The sequence below is a fragment of the Lissotriton helveticus genome, chromosome 8 (genome assembly GCF_964261635.1).
Source record: "Lissotriton helveticus chromosome 8, aLisHel1.1, whole genome shotgun sequence".
Lineage (NCBI taxonomy): Eukaryota > Metazoa > Chordata > Amphibia > Caudata > Salamandridae > Lissotriton > Lissotriton helveticus.
The window spans coordinates 1,039,124,293-1,039,141,159 of record NC_136069.1 but is presented as its reverse complement, the minus strand read 5'-3'; the positions used below and the strand labels follow the sequence as shown (position 1 = coordinate 1,039,141,159).

Below are 16,867 nucleotides of genomic sequence, written 5' to 3'. Positions count from 1 at the left end.
TTATCTGGAAAAATCATTATTTTTGATTTTGTAGATATATTTGCATCAATCTATACCCCATACCATTTAGTTTTTACAAATCTTATTGAAAAACCATACGAATAAACTCATTTTATTTTTCAGTATCACAACCTTAGTAAACTGATTTCAGGAAGCCCATTGTAAGAAGTTGTTTTACAAAATTTAAATCTTTTATCCAAACCATAAGTAAAATATCATTTTGCTTTGAAACTGCCCCCTACTGTTCATTTTTATATTCTGTATAAATTAAGGATCTTTGGAGTAATACTTTACATTTCTTTATAGATGTGGTTTGGTGACGCAATCAGCAGAGAGGGTGTTGTTGAATCAGTGAGCCCTGGATTACTTATATATACTTTTAGACCTACAATGCATTTCATTGTTTGCACAGTTACTGGTAAAACGGGCATTACACACTAATGAAAGTTAGTGCTACGTTGGGTTTCTCGCAGACCCGCTACTAGGAAGTCAGGCTTCAAGGAGGGTATACAGTAACATTGGTGCTCTTCAGTGTCTGGTGCTTCCTGCATCCCGAATTTCAGACGAGGGGGATTTAGTTTACTCTTTTTTTACTTTTGGCACATATATCTTTGCGTTGGTGGCAGGAATCCCAAATCAGTCACCCAGCCCATTGGCATTCCAGATGGTGTGTGCTTTGTCTTTTTTTGTGTCATGAAACACAGATTTAAATAGACTGCTCTGTTATCAGTGGTGTAACAATAGCCAGTGGGGGGGTTAGAGGGGGTCTGGGTGAGCTCCAGGGGCGGTCACCTCCGACACTGTGCATGTGTGGCGGGTCCCTGGCCTAAGAGCTCCTGACTGGTTCCAAAGTGTGGGCGGGCCGCTCCATGTACTTCGCAGGGGGCCCCCCTCAGGCTTCGTACCACCACTGCCTGTTATGCATACCTAACATCAATGCAGTCCCCTTTTGAGGGGAGCTGTTCCTAGGCTGAGATATGCAATTGCCGTTTTTAGGTTTTGCCTGCAGAGTGCTTGCGAAGTCATTGTATTTCATATAAATCTTAAAAGAGGCTTAAATCCCGCCCTTACTTTTAATTTGTTCATGTGCTTGCCACATACTTTTTCTCTGTTTCTATTGGCTGTAGCATACTACTTCCTGTTGTTCCTCGTGTGTTTCTCTTATCAGCAACCCATGGAACAAGTACTCATGTTCATATACTTTTGTGGAACTTCTTTCTTATGAGTATGTGTGTCAGACCCCTGCTTGTTCCCTTCTCCCCTCACCTCTTCCCCAGGTGCAGCAGCTATTTTTTTTAGGTGAAGAGAGTTTTAGTTGCACAGAATCAAATGCTGTTGAGCTCACAGCAGGACCCGAATCTACTTCCCCCGTTACCAATTGAAGCTCTGGCCATAATTCCAAACTAAAACTTGTCTATACAAGACCCCTACCACAACAAACTGCGCACGCTCAGATACAAAGAGCTTGGTTGTAAATTGCGAAGGCTCAACTACAAAGACACAAATATTTAAAGACATTGAAGTTACACTACGCATGCTCAGATACAAACACACTGTTTTAAACTACATATACTCTGAGAAAAGGGGTTGCTGCTACTAGGGCCAGACTGGGAACAGCAACCAGCCCTGGCTGATTGCTGCTCGACCGGCCCTGGGAGCAGCAGGGGGTTGGGTTAGCAAGAAGCACCGCTCCTGCTTTTGTTAAAGGGGGCCGATATTGCAGCACTTCTGAAAAATAGGCCCCCGTGACAAAACCAACCCTCACAAGCTCAAACCGGCCCCCCACCCCTCCGGCCCACCGGGGAAATGTCCAGTGCCCGCAACGGCCAGTCCGGCCCTGGCTGCGGCTGAGTTGCGCATGCTCAGTGAGAATATGACTGTGAACTCCGAGTCGCGCATGCTCAGGAGGGATGTGTGACATTATCTGGCGGCAGTGGCAGAGCGCTTAGAAGGCTGTACAAAGGTGGATAAATGCTGCAAAGTTTCACTTGACGCAAGCACTTGTGTTTTCTGTAGCTCAGCTGCACATTATTTTGTTTATTTTCAGCACTTCTTGCTTAAAACAAATGCTAGTGTTTTCAGCCGATCCTCGAACCCTCCCCTCCAGCGCCTCTCTCTTGGTGAAAGAAAACAAACATCGGTGGGCTCCGGTGCAAAGACTTAGCAGTGCCCAGCCCCGGCATACTATCCTCCCCACTCCCCCCAGCCCCACCTCCCGCTCCCCTTCAATATGCTAGCACTCACTATGAGGTGTGAGGTGTCTTAGGAAAACAGATTGCTGTAAAATATTTGTCTGATCAGGGCAGCCAGCATTTCAGATATTAATGAACTATTGGTTGCTCAGCGGGCTGGCTTGGAACTTTCAGTTTTGGGGTGTAAGTCTCATGCATCCCACTCCCATTCCCGACTTCAGTGCTTTTGTCATAGCCTGTGTTATCTCTGAAGGATGGCAGTTTCCGGGAGTTTCGTGTGTGTATTTTAAATCAGTGAGGAAGTTTAATTTTTATATATAAATTTACCACATTACAATGAAGAAATGTATCCTAACATAAACGTAGGAAATACGTGCCAATATAAAGGTTAGAGAAAATGTGCTTTTTTTAAACATGCAAAAAGAGAAACATGATGCTTATTTCTGCAGAAAGCTCCCATTTCTCCCAGTCTTTCACTGCTAGCCCTCAATATTTTCTGTTATTCCTTCCTTTCCCTTTAATAACAAGAAGTGCCTTTTTGTAAATGCTGATCTAATATTGTAATTGAACTGTAAGACCTGACATCTTCGTGAAATGTGCTGTCTGCTGCAAAATGTGTTTCTTTCCTTCCTCACACCATATGGCTTCATCGTATTTTAGATAGTTACCTCTTTCACATGCTTCTAATGAGCAAGTACATTGCTATAGATTTTAGTCTCATGATCTAACAAGGATATTCTAGATATTAATGTTTAATTTCATAGAACAGCCAATTGTTACACAATGGGACACTGAACAGCTACCAGAGTAGGCTTGCTAATGTCCTCATGTGAACCTTCCTAGATGTATCTTTTAGTAATACGCTGTTGCTGCATTAAAAAAGCAACTTGTCAGCATGGACGTTTACCATGGGAATTGAAAGAGCATACGACGGACCATCGGATGATCCTTTCCTATTGGCTGGAGATGATCCAACATTCAGAGTTTGCAACATGTTTTGTGCTTTTTATAGTATATGTTCCTAGTTAGAGAGGGAATGCATTCTATGTGCATCTTCCCCTGCCATGCCCTCTAGCACTTAACTGTGCTGCTCTTGCCTGAAATTGCTGTGAGCTACTGCTAACAGTAGTTTTCTGTTATTCTGATGCCTTTTTGGAGACTTATTCCATTCTGAGCATAGCTACTGCAGTGAATATTTCCTTACGCCTGTGTTAACAGTTGCTACTGCAGCTGTGAGGGAACTCAGCTGAGTTTTTAAAACTACTCTTTATGGGGAGCTCCCCCTTTCATAGCTCTTAGCCTGTTGATGCTTCAAACTTTCTTTTGCCCTTTCTAGCTGAACTTTTTATGACTTCCGGCTATGATAAATTTGATCCTTTAGATTAAGATAGGGATTAATTCCTTTATGTGACATACTGTTATTTTGTATGATTATTTTTAATCAAATATTTCTTAATATTTCTGTAAACAGACTTACTTAACTGATCTAAATAAGAGATTAAAATACAGACTCATCTCTTATTGAGAAAATAAAACCTTCAAAACTTCACCAAACCTCTCATCATGGAGGCATAGATTCATCGACCTGAAGAAGAAATTGAAATGGAAATTGGAGATTCTCTTTGTAAGTTTCAAGGTGGATCTGTTTATAAATATTTTATGAGATTTCCGCACTTGCATCAGGGAGAAGTTTGCTAGCATCGCTACAGTTTTCAGCCCGAGCGCTGAGTGGCTCAAAGGTCTGTCCTGGAGCACGTGTTCAGAGAGCACAGAGGGGCTCCACTTCATTCATTCAAAATCTTTATTTCGGCATTACGCCATAAAAGAACAATTTAAACATTACATTTCAATAAAAATTACATTTCAATAAAAATAGAAACAATCACTTGAAAAAGAAAAATAAAAAGCATTCTATATAACTATGCAACAGAAGTGGAATATACATGGAGCGTAACAATAAAAATCACATGAGACGGGAGGACACCTCAATAGTTCTATAAGCAAATTCAATTGTATAGTGCACTTAATGCTAATGTAAACAAAATCGGATCCATAGGTTGGACCAAAATAATACAGATTAGAGATTAAATTCACAGCTAAAGGCCCATTTTTTTTCTACGGTAGCAAATAGAGAGTAAAAATCTACTGACACTAAATATGATCTGTTGTGAAGTATTAGTAGTCAAAATTCTCAGAGCCTGGTCGCAGGACCTCAAGCCTAATAAAAGGCATATCGGTTTAATCCATCTTTTCCTTTCAAGGGCGTAGATAGGACAAAAAAAGAGAATGTGCTGCACATTCTCAATTTGGTTGTTTTCACAAAGTGAACAAACTTTGTCCAATACCTCAGCCGATGGATCACGGTTCCTTGCCCAACATGACAAAGTTGATTTTAATAGAAGATTTCCATATCTAAACTTCAGGAAAAGGGTCTTGGCAAGTGGAGGCTCTATTTCATCCATAAAGGACTCATAAAAGGGTTCGCCTTTAAAACTTAAAAATTTTGATACTAATGAACCACTAGTACTGAGGTTTACAGCCATATTTGCTACATAGGACCAAAAAGCTTTTTTCAGGACTAATTTGGGATTAGGTGGTAAATGCTCGGGGTACTCCCAAAAATGTTTCAGGCCTATAAAATTAAGCCAAGTCCTAACATGTATTAACCAGGGGATTTTTTTGTTACTATCCAACCCCATGATCTCTATCAGCCCTTCTCTATATGCCTGAAGCTCAGAAACGTGCCACAATCTTACCCAGAGCATGAGCGGTCTAATAAGAACATGATGGTCAGTTCTTTTAAAATCAAGGTCCAATTGCAGGGGTACTAATGGGGTTCCTCTCGGAGCCCTAACCAAGCTACGCATAAAGTTGTTGTCGTGGATACTAAAAGTCTCCTTGGAGCCTGGCCCCCACAGTTCAGCACCATATAGCACTGATGATTGAACCTTAAATTTAAAAAGTTCCATGACGGGACGTACCGCTTTGCTGGTGCTTAAGCTTTGCTCTCTGAGTATTGGTTTAACGTTCTGAGCAAATAACAATTTGCTTTTTTCCAATTGTGCTTTCCAGGTGAAGTTGCGATCAAGCGTCACCCCTAAATAAGAAAAGTGAGGCACAGATTCCAACTTTATCCCTTTTAAAGTTAGACAACCCTTGTCTGGTTTGGTTGGATTAAGGGCCATGTATTTCGTTTTTTTTACGTTGATCTCTAGCCCCTTTTGACAACAGTAATCGTTGAAAGTATTCAATAAGATCTGCAAGCCATTTTTTGTTTGGGATATCAGAATAGTATCGTCAGCAAACAATAGAGATGCTACCCTTTCGCCATTCAATTTAGGTGCGTCATTTTTACATTTGTCTAAATAAGAGGGAATATCATTCACGAAAATAGAAAATAGAGTAGGGGCCAGAACGCATCCCTGGCGAACTCCACGTTCGATTGGAATTTTCCGTGAAAGTTCGCCATTTTGTCCCCATCTAATTCTCGCAAAGTTCCCATCGTGTAATTTTATGATTTGAGCTACTATATTGATTGGCATACCCGCTGCGCTCAGCGTCTTCCACAGAAGATCACGTGGCACCAAGTCGAATGCTGCCCTTAAATCAACAAAGGCAACATACAAGTGGGCCTTCTTTATCATTACGTACTTCCAATAGAGGCAGCAGAATCTAAAGCACTGATCTATAGTGCTGACTTTAGTTCTGAACCCGGCTTGAAATTTAGTCAAAAATGAATTTTCGTCCAACCAATTACTCACTCGTAATAGGATATGGCGTGAGTAAATTTTCTGAAGGATGTCCATTAAGCTTATTGGACGATAATTACAGGGATCCTTCCTGTCTCCTTTTTTAAATATTAAAACAATTTCAGCTCCTTTCCAACTTTCAGGAAATTCTAAACTTTGTGATAGTTTGTTGCATAGATAATTGATATATGGTGCCCATATTTTCAAGTCGTGCTTGTAAAGATCCCCGGGGATTTTATCCAAACCTGGGGCTTTCCCATTTTTAACTTGGCTTATGGCCAGCTCTGTTTCCCCCAAGGTAAAGACCAGCGGATCTACTGGAAGTTCATGGCTTGCTGCAGTAGATACTGTGTAAGGGTCATCATATTTTGTATACAAATTGGTAAAGTGGGTTACCCAGGTTTGCTCGTCTAGGAATGTGTCTCTAACCACCCTTCCCACCTTGTTCCCATTAGCTATCAGCTTCCAAAATACTACAGTGTCTCGTGATCTTGCAGCTGACAGCAATTCCGCCCACTTTTCTTCCTCCCACGCAATTTTCGAAGTCCTTTGGGTAGTTTTATAGTTACTTCTAGCTTTTTTAACATCCAGTTGCGACTTGGATTTAATAGCGATTAACATTTCCCTCTTAGACTCTCTACACAATCTGTCGTACCAGGGCTTGCTGTGTGACAAGTTCTGAGTCTTCTGCTGGGGTTTTTTGGGCAGTTTAGTTACCAATAGTTTTATTTTTTTGAAAAACTCCTGATGTAAGGTCAGAAAGGAAGTTCTTGCTTCCTCCTCGGGAGTTAAACTTAGATATGCAGCAAAGGTACCTGCAAAAAGTGAGTATATTTCGCTCAAGATATCACCATGATCCAAAATAAATGGCCATTTTAGCGATCTCCTGTTGTTACTGATATGAATATCATTGCCATCCCCAACACACCCCTCAAAGGAGGGTGGAGGGGAAGGGTCGCTAAATAATGCAGCGTTTAGTGACAAATTTAATGGAAAGTGATCACTTTCTGCCCTCTCCACTATTTCAAGATCTATGAGATACGACCAAAGAGGGATGGAAACTATTGCAAAATCCAAGATGCTCCTATATGTATTCCTCCTAAAGGTTGATTTTTTTATGGTGTCGGACGGTAACCGGCCATTACAGGCCCTAAGGTGATGCTATGTACATAATTTGATCAGTTGGAGAGCCAGAATGGAACATTTCACAGATTTGCTGCTCCAGAGGAGGGGGATTTTATTTGCCTGATCTTCCTCCTCAAAAATCTCACTTATGCCCAACACAGGTTCATAGTCACAATTGAGATCCCCAGCCAAGATGATAAAATCCTCCCCAGGATTCAACCCCCTCAAAAAGCAATCCAACTTAGAAACAGTCGAGGATTCCTTTGTTGACGGTGTTGGCCTATTATAAATATTTATTAGGAGTAATTTATTCCCATTGGAGGTAGTTATTTTTAATGCTAGGATATCTACAGAATTTGTGTCTATCACCTCAATATCAACCCTTAGATTGATCCTTGTCCAGATCAGGAGGCCCCCAGACGGCCTACCACTTTTGGATGGGATTGCTCCAATACCAAAAGTCTTGTAGCCCACCCTGTGGGGAATGTCGATTGCCCAGGTCTCCTGGAGTAGGCAAAAATCAAAGGATTCCATAAATGCAGCCCAGTCCGGATCCCTCAAATTGCTGGCAACCCCAGCTACATTCCAGCTAACAAGCTTAACCGAAATCCCCAATGCAGAAGACATAACGGTGTTAACCCTTGGCATCTCGTCACCAGTATATGTTACTTGTAGGATTCCCGAAGATATTCCCTCAGAAGGTAAGTGTCTTATAGTAGGAGTTAATTCTACCTGTTCTTCAGGAATATTATCGTAACATGTTACATTTTTTTCCAGAGGTCGAGATACAACAGTTGGCAATAGGTTACACTCTGTTCCAACCCCCATTTCAGTATGGTTCCTTGTGTCCCCTCCCTCATCCCCCCCACTCAACAAACTTCAATCGCAACTATCAAGGCCACTGAAAACATCAAAACGATTGGACGTCTCAAGTGGCGTGAAGGGTTTCAGATGGTCCATCCTTCTGTCTTGAAAGTTGTGAAAGTTATGATGTCTAACTGGGACAGAATTCCATCCCAAGGGGTCTGGGACTATTGCAGGGCAAGGGGCACAAGGCATGTTTCTCATACCCTGATAGATCAGGGGGTACTGAGCGTATTGACTATTCCCAACATTCTGTACAATTGAATAGTTAAGTGGCTGGGTTTGAATTGATCCCTGTAAAAGGGGAAACTGAGATGGAATCACCACTGACCTTGGATAAAAATACGTTAGAGGTCTTGGGATTATAGTACTATCAGAACTGCCCATCTGCCAATTCAATATGTAGTGGACAGCGTTTGGGTCCCTAAAGTTAACAACCACTACATCTCCTTCGATATCTTTGGTTCTGCCCCCCAACCATTCGAGGCATCGAACATGAACTATATCCCCGTTAATATGATTTGCAATAGGCCTGTGTGTTCTCAACCAGTGCGTTATCTTGTTTTTTAGTTGAAAAAAGCCCTCCCTCTTATTTTGTTCAAGGGCCGGCACACCTGTTAGGACTACCACATAGGGTACTGCCTCTGGTGGAAGTTCAGGCAACGGAACCCTTTTAGGTTTCCCCCAGGTGCGTCTGGTTTCCCTCACTTCCCTTGTTAAGTCTGTTAAAGCTAAGTTGGTTATATTTCCAGAATTTTTAGATGTACTAACACTGGTCTTACTAACGACAGACCCCAGCATTTGATCACCTGTTTTCTCTTGAGATGGTCTAGAATCAACATGATGGTGAGCAATAGCTGGTACTGTATTCCCCAAAGATTTTGGTACAGATAGAATTGAGGGAGGGGTAGGAACAACATGAGCGGCAATAGGGGGAGGAGGTTGCACAACAGATGACAAAGCTTGTGATACACCATTCAATGCTTGACTGACTGCAAAGTTAACACCTTTATGGCCTATGTATGTATTGCGACTTATATAGCGCACGTATCACCCGAAGGTATCAAGGCGCTTGCTTAGGGAACCCGTCCTAGTATTCCCCTGTGAGATACCCCGGCAGGGTATCCACAAGGTGAAAGCCAGGCATCCCGCCGCGAGGGGCCGTAGTGGAGATTAAGCAAGCTATTGCCCAGAGTCGCAGAGTGTGACCCCGTGAGTCGAGTAGGCACCGGAGCGAGAATTGTCGAGTCCGTGGAATTTTTGAGCCCGAGAACCGCCGAGGCGGGGAATCGAACCCTGGTCCACGGCCGATCTCAGCTTCCGGGTCTGCCGCCTCTAACCACTGAGCCACGCTTCTCCACTTGATGATCTACATGATCTATTTTAGGCAATGCAGTCTCAATTTTTGACAACCTACACTCCACCTCCGTTAACCTCTCCAAGATAGATACAGAATATAGTCTGATCAGGTTCTCAATATCCTGAAGGGACACGGAGCCCTTATTCTCAGAATGAACATCGTCTGTCGCACTTGACTCCATATTGACCTCTTTGCCTATAGGGGTATTCAGTAAAACTGGGGATGCGGAAATGATGTCCATCCCCTCAGAATCAGATTGGATAACACAGGGATTCTTAACAACTGTGGACAATTTTTTCCCAAAGTCAGAGCAGCTCAGTTTGGGTTGCAACGGATCCCTCCTTTTCCGTCGCTTTTTGTTCGGCGGGGGGCCATAAATTTTCCCCGTAGATGGTAATTTTTTAGCCTTAACACGGGCTGCATGCTGTTGTAACAAGGCATCTCCCTTTAGAGTCGACAGGCCACTTCCAATAGATGTTACGGACAGGTCAATCATATCAGCTCGAGATACGGTTTCAGGTGAAAGAACAACCGTATTTACCTCCGGGAGTAAACTGTCTAGTAGAGGGATCGACTCGTTTACTAGTACCCTAGCAGCATTAACAGAGGGTCCAATCACGGGAGATAAAGATGGTAAAGCTGATCCATTCTTCATGCTTTCCACTGAACGGCGGCGGTCTGCCCGCCGCTCCGCTAGCACAATCTCCCTAGCAATATCAGGCGATGATTTGGTGAAATAACTGTCCAAGGTCCCATTAAGCAGCAAACCCTGTTTGTCCTGCGCATGCAGCTCAACATTGACAGTTGCCATATCTAAATAAAAGGGGTCGGTTGGTGAGGCAGATGACGGTGGTGAGATAAAAAATTTGATAAAAAACAATCAGTACCTGAAAACAAGAAGGTATGCCCGGTCCGGTCTCCTCGTGTCTCGGAGGGTCTCAGAGGGTCCGCCCTTAGTCCGGGCTTTGTCCCGGGATTGGTCCCGCACACGCGTCCCGCTAACGCGCAGCCCTTCCAGATGATATACGATAATAGGTATAGGGGGCGGAGACACGGGAAGAGGCAACAGGTGTGCTTGGTGGAACTCGCACAGCCTGATGGGCCTCGCAGTCCCGTCCTCCGGCGCTTGCTGGGTCCCACGCAGATATTATTCACCAACGGGGCTCCCAAATGGCAGTACAGCTGACAGCGCTCCCAGTCCTTCAAACACGCAGAGTCTCCTCGGCGAGCGGCACCCGCGGAGCGGGGGCCGCGAGGAGTTTAAGGGCGAACAGGCAAGCAGGGGGGCGGAGACGCGGGAAGAGGCAACAGGTGTGCTTGGTGGAACTCGCACAGCCTGATGGGCCTCGCAGTCCCGTCCTCCGGCGCTTGCTGGGTCCCACGCAGATATTATTCACCAACGGGGCTCCCAAATGGCAGTACAGCTGACAGCGCTCCCAGTCCTTCAAACACGCAGAGTCTCCTCGGCGAGCTCCACTTAATGAACAGGGATGGGGTAGGCGATATAGAAGGCAAGCATTATCCAGGATAAGATGCCGACTGGCAGGAGACTGAACACATTACTTTTTCTGTCTCAGGGCATGAGCTTCATTTTAGCCCAGTGTTCCTGCAGCATGTGCATACATCTACGTGAACTCTGACGCACCTATTACCCATTTGAAAGTACTTGTAATTTTCGTGTTCTTCAGCTTCATCGTATTTTAGATAGTTACCTCTGTCATATGCTTATAATCAACAAGTATATTGCTATACTTTTGACTCTCATGATCTAACAAGGATATTCTAGATATTAATGTTTAATTTCATAGAACAGCCCATTGTTACACAATGGGACACTGAACAGCTACGAGAGTAGGCTTGCTAATGTCCTCATGTGAACCTTCCTAGGTGTATATTTTAGTGATACGCTGTAGCTGCATTAAAATAACAACATGTCAACATGGACGTTTACCATAGGAATTGAAAGAGCATGTGACGGACCATTGGATGATCCTTTCCTATTGACTGGAGATGATCCAACATTCAGAGTTTGCAACATGTTTTGTGCTTTTTCTAGTATGTGTTCATAGTTAGAGAGGCAATGCATTCTAAGTGCATCTTCCCCTTCCATGACCTCTGGCACTTGAATGTGCTGCTCTTGCCAGAAATTGCTTTCTTCTATTATTTTGCCGCTACGCCATTGATGGCAGTTCAACTGATACAGTTTTAAAACCGTATACGAGTGAGTCGACTGACGCTCGTGCACCTAACCTTCAGTTCGTGCCTCACGCGCATTCCTTTCTACACTGCTTCGCTGCGTCCATGGAATCTTCGTCACTGCTGTTTCTTCATGTTGGTATGCTTCTGCACAGCTGTGTTTGGCGCACGTTCGCGCCTGAAACCACCCTGTTTCAACGTGATACTACGTGCCTCCATCTTATGTTTGGCACCACCGAAGGACTTTTATTTCTATGTTTTGGTCCTTTGAAGTCTCCCTCTGCCATCCACGTTCTTAGTTTCGCATCACCTCAATAAAGTCGTGTGCCACCTCCTTTTCACCTCAACATTCTTCATTTCAATTTCTGGTGAAGTTTCATTGAGGATTTCTTCCGTTCTTAGTTCGGTATTTTCTTCCGACGAATGGATTTTCTTCAAGGGCAGATTTAATTCAATGATGCCTGGTGGAGAAGTGTAAGTTGAGAAAATAGGGCTGAGCAGCAAGGGAGCTGCTCCTGGTGGGGCTTCTGTAATCCTGTAATGAAGCTTCAAAACAATAGAGGAAGTGTAGAGGTATTGACAGAATCACCCTCCAATTCGATATGCATAAACAAAGAGATTCTATCAATCCCCCTTTTTTTTCCCCCATTTTCTTTACAGAGACCACATTTAGGTCATCTTTTTTGCTAAATTTTATCTTGCTTCCCTTGGGCCTGCTCATGCCCTGAAGCTAAAACTACCAGTGGATTTTTACTGCTAGTTTTTAGGACTGTAGGCATATCATACTTAGAAACCGAGCATTTTCTAGTAGGGGCCATTAGAAGGTCCTGATGAGTAAGCAGTAGGGGACTGCTTACGAAACATGTAGACCAGGTAATAGCTAATTGCTCTACCTCAAAACCCCCTTCTTAACGTCCCCAGCTAGGGAAGTGAATAAATTGTTTTTTTCCACTAGCCAGAGGATTTTTAGCTTTTTAATTCCCACACATTAAGAGGTCCCTACACTTCACTGACACCACTCACCTTGCACTGTCACATAGCCTTTGTCACCTTACAAGTGCTCCCGCGTAGTTCGTCAGGTCGTAGCACGCCCCGCCCCGTAGAGGGACGGGAAGACCCCAATGATGAAGCATGACACTAAAGGATTTTTTTAGTGTGTGAGGGGTATTTTAACAAGCACATTGTGCTCTCATCTTTACCACCCGAAGAGAGAGTTTATCTTTTTCATCACCCACAAAAATAAATAAAAAATTTAAATCACCACACATTGATAGAATCTCTTTGTTTATGCATCCTGTAATGAAGACCTAAACTTAATCAAATAAACCTTCTTAATTACTATACCTGCTAACAGTAGCTTTCTGTTATTCTGATGCCATTTTGGAGACTTATTCCATTCTGAGCATAGCTAAAGCTGTGATTATTTCTTTGCACCTGTGTCAACAGTTGCTACTGCAGCTGTTGCAGATCTCAGCTGAGCTTCTAAAACTACTCTGTATGGGGAGCTCGACCTTTCATTGCTGTTAGCCTGTTGATACTTCAAACTTTATTTTGCTCTTTTCCAAAGGAACTCTTTATGAGTTCTGGCTAGGATAAGTTTGGTCCTTTAGTTTAAGATAGGGATTAATTTCTTTATGGGACACACTGTTATTTTGTATGATTATTTTTAACCAAATATTTCTTGATATTTTTGTAAACAGACTTACTTAACTGATCTAAATAAAAGATTAAAATACAGACTAATCTCTTATTGAGAAAATAAAACCTTCAAAACTTCACCAAACCTCTCATCATTGACTAAACATTAAATACTGTAAGTTGCTGATTAATTTAGAAATGTATTTGGGTTGTGCTACATGGAGGCAAAGATTCATCGACCTGAAGAAGAAATTGGCATGGAAATTGGAGCTTCCCTTAGTAGATTTCAAGGTGGATCTGTTTATAAAAATGTTATGAAATTTCCGAGCATGCATCAGTGAGAAGTTTCTTAGAAACAAATTGTGTGGCTGAACACGGTTAGGCACATCGGTTTCAAAGTGAGCTTATCAGTACTTGGTTTGTGCACAATACATCCGGAGCTTGCCACACATATGCTCCACTGTAGAGACAGGTAGAAAATCTTGAGGACAAAGAAGGTGCACCAAAGATAAGAGTCCAGAGATTTTCAATTTCGTGAAAGTTAAATCCTTTATTTATTCAATCTTTAAAAGGTCTCAGCCAACTCGTTTAGTTCCTTTCGGAACTTCAGCAGGACTAAAATAGTACAGATAAAAAACCACTAAGTACGCAAACATACAACACAAAAAAACAATACATACTACATTCATATTTAACAAAGTACATCATTGGACAACATTTAAATTAAGACCAAAGCAATACAAAACAAATCAACAAACTACTCAGAAAGACACAATAGGGGAAAACAGGATGTATACAAAAAGAATTAACGGTCTACCCTGAATATCAACAATTAGTAAGGTCTGGGGGGACCAAAAAACAAACAAAAAAGAAGAAGAGGGGAAAAAAGAGAAGGGGTAAAATCTCATACATGTATACATATTCGCATTAAAGAAGATTTTAAAACAAACTATATCTATTTACAAAAAATTTGGAAAAGGCACATTTTCAAATAAATGCTAATAAAGGATATTTCACCACTCCGCACCTTCATTGATAGGAAAGACAGTGTCGTAAAAATAATTACGTTATAGAAACAAGGTATTATCTCAGACGAAGACCCGGAAGTGGAATCCATTTGTTTCAGTGCATATTTTCTGGGAACAGTATACAGGACTCTACATGTTCTGAACTCCTCTTTTATATCGAAATAATGTGCGAGGTGAATTGCATCTTAATACTACCATTCCAGGCTAAGAGCAAGATATTCCAAACCAGTGGGAAAACTTCCATTACCAAACCAGGATCTGGTTTTCCCTTGCACAGTGCATGCTGGGATCTGTGGTTTACTTAGGATAGTTCTTAACAAAGTGTAATGTTGTGCCCAATCTAAATGCCACTAGTGAATGATGTCTTCTCACAATCCATTCATAGTCAGCATTAATCCACTACATAGGGCAGCAATGTATATACAGGATATAAAACAGTGTATTTGCACGCCACCATCTTGACAGCTTCATCACCCCAACACTACGTATGTACCTGTAGAGATATTAACATAGTGTATTCCAAGGTATATCCTCGTTAAGTCCCGTAACATGGCTCTTCATACGAAATACCCATCTTTGTTCTCTAAGTAGCAAGACCGTATCAAGTGGCCCCATATTGATATTGTATTTAGGTTTATCAATGACAACCCATGAGAAGTCGTCCTCTGTATGTGCCATCTCCACAAAATGTCTAGTCATGCGGGTGTTCGTTTTCTTACACCGAAAGGCACTCCGATGCTCAACTATTCTCTATCTAACCTTCCTGGTTGTCATGCCAACATATCTTAATAGGCATGGACATGTAATCATCTATGTTGGTGCCTTTGAGGAAAAACATATTTACAATGAAGCAGCCCCTTTTTACGAAAACGTGACCCATTGGTCACGTTTGATAGATGATATTTTTTTTGTGTGGACAGGAAGTAAGGAAGAATTGTCGGAGTTTATAGAATGGCTCAATTGTGGAGATCAAAATTTAAAATTCACTTCCAATACAAGTCAAGAATATTGTGACTTTCTGGATATAAAAATTCAAAACAAAAACAACAAACTAACTGTGGACCTTTTTGTAAAGCCCACAGATAGAAATACGATACTCCATTATCAGAGTGGTACAAAAGGGGGTGGTGATGGACGGAGCATCTGAACCAATCAAACACTCACACCCAGTCAAAAGATATAGGTTTGATCCATCACCGTTCTTTAGCCCACTCTGCCACCCCAGTTCAGACCTGGCTATATGCAAATCAGTCTGACCCTGTGCCTCATGGGAACAGTCCAGCCCGAACTGCCAAGCCATGCCTTCCCTGGACCGGATACAAGCTTCCGAGGACTGGTTTCTGGCATTACAGCCGTCTTCATCCCGGCTTGCTTGAATCCAGAGGCAAAGTGAGCAAGGGACTCACGTCTGAGCATACCCTGCCACACTTATGGCGGTCAAAGCGGTACAAAAGGGGGTGGTGATGGACGGAGCATCTGCACCAATCAAACACTCACACCCAGTCAAAAGATCTGGATTTGATCCATCACCGTTCTTTAGCCCACTCTGCCACCCCAGTTCAGACATGGCTATAAGCAAACCAGTCTGACCCTGTGCCTCATGGGAACGGTCCAGCCCGAACTGCCAAGCCATGCCTTCCCTGGACCGGAAACAAGCTTCAGAGGACCGGTTTCTGGCATTACAGCCGTCTTCAGCCCAGCTTGCTTGAATCCAGTGGCAAAGTGAGCAAGGGACTCACGTCTGAGCACACCCTGCCACACTTATGGCGGCCAAAGCGGTACAAAAGGGGGTGGTGATGGACGGAGCATCTGAACCAATCAAACACTCACACCCAGTCAAAAGATCTGGATTTGATCTATCACTGTTCTTTAGCCCACTCTGCCACCCCAGTTCAGACATGGCTATAGGCAAATCAGTCTGGCCCTGTGCCTCATGGGAACAGTCCAACCCGAACTGCCATGCCATGCCTTCCCTGGACCGGAAACAAGCTTCCGAGGACCGGTTTCTGGCATTACAGCCGTCTTCAGCCCGGCTTGCTTGAATCCAGTGGCAAAGTGAGCAAGGGACTCACGTCTGAGCATACCCTGCCACACTTATGGCGGCCAAAGCGGTACAAAAGGGGGTGGTGATGGACCGAGCATCTGAACCAATCAAACACTCACACCCAGTCAAAAGATCTGGGTTTGATCCATCACCGTTCTTTAGCCCACTCTGCCACCCCAGTTCAGACATGGCTATATGCAAATCAGTCTGACCCTGTGCCTCATGGGAACAGTCCAGCCCGAACTGCCAAGCCATGCCTTCCCTGGACCGGAAACAAGCTTCCGAGGACCGGTTTCTGGCATTACAGCCGTCTTCAGCCCGGCTTGCTTGAATCCAGTGGCAAAGTGAGCAAGGGACTCATGTCTGAGCATACCCTGCCACACTTATGGCGGCCAAAGCGGTACAAAAGGGGGTGGTGATGGACGGAGCATCTGAACCAATCAAACACTCACACCCAGTCAAAAGATATGGGTTTGATCCATCACCGTTCTTTAGCCCACTCTGCCACCCCAGTTCAGACATGGCTATATGCAAATCAGTCTGACCCTGTGCCTCATGGGAAGAGTCCAGCCTGAACTGCCAAGCCATGCCTTCCCTGGACCGGAAACAAGCTTCGAGGACCGGTTTCTGGCATTACAGCCGTCTTCAGCCCGGCTTGCTTGAATCCAGTG

At 43.3% G+C, this 16,867-nt stretch overlaps 1 protein-coding gene across 2 annotated transcripts in view; it reads left to right on the top strand.

The window, feature by feature from the left end:
* The window catches only part of MAP3K15 (mitogen-activated protein kinase kinase kinase 15), a 1,227,172-nt gene that overhangs the window by 226,758 nt on the left and 983,547 nt on the right, over nucleotides 1-16,867 (top strand). The gene's annotated exons all lie outside the window — the stretch shown is intronic.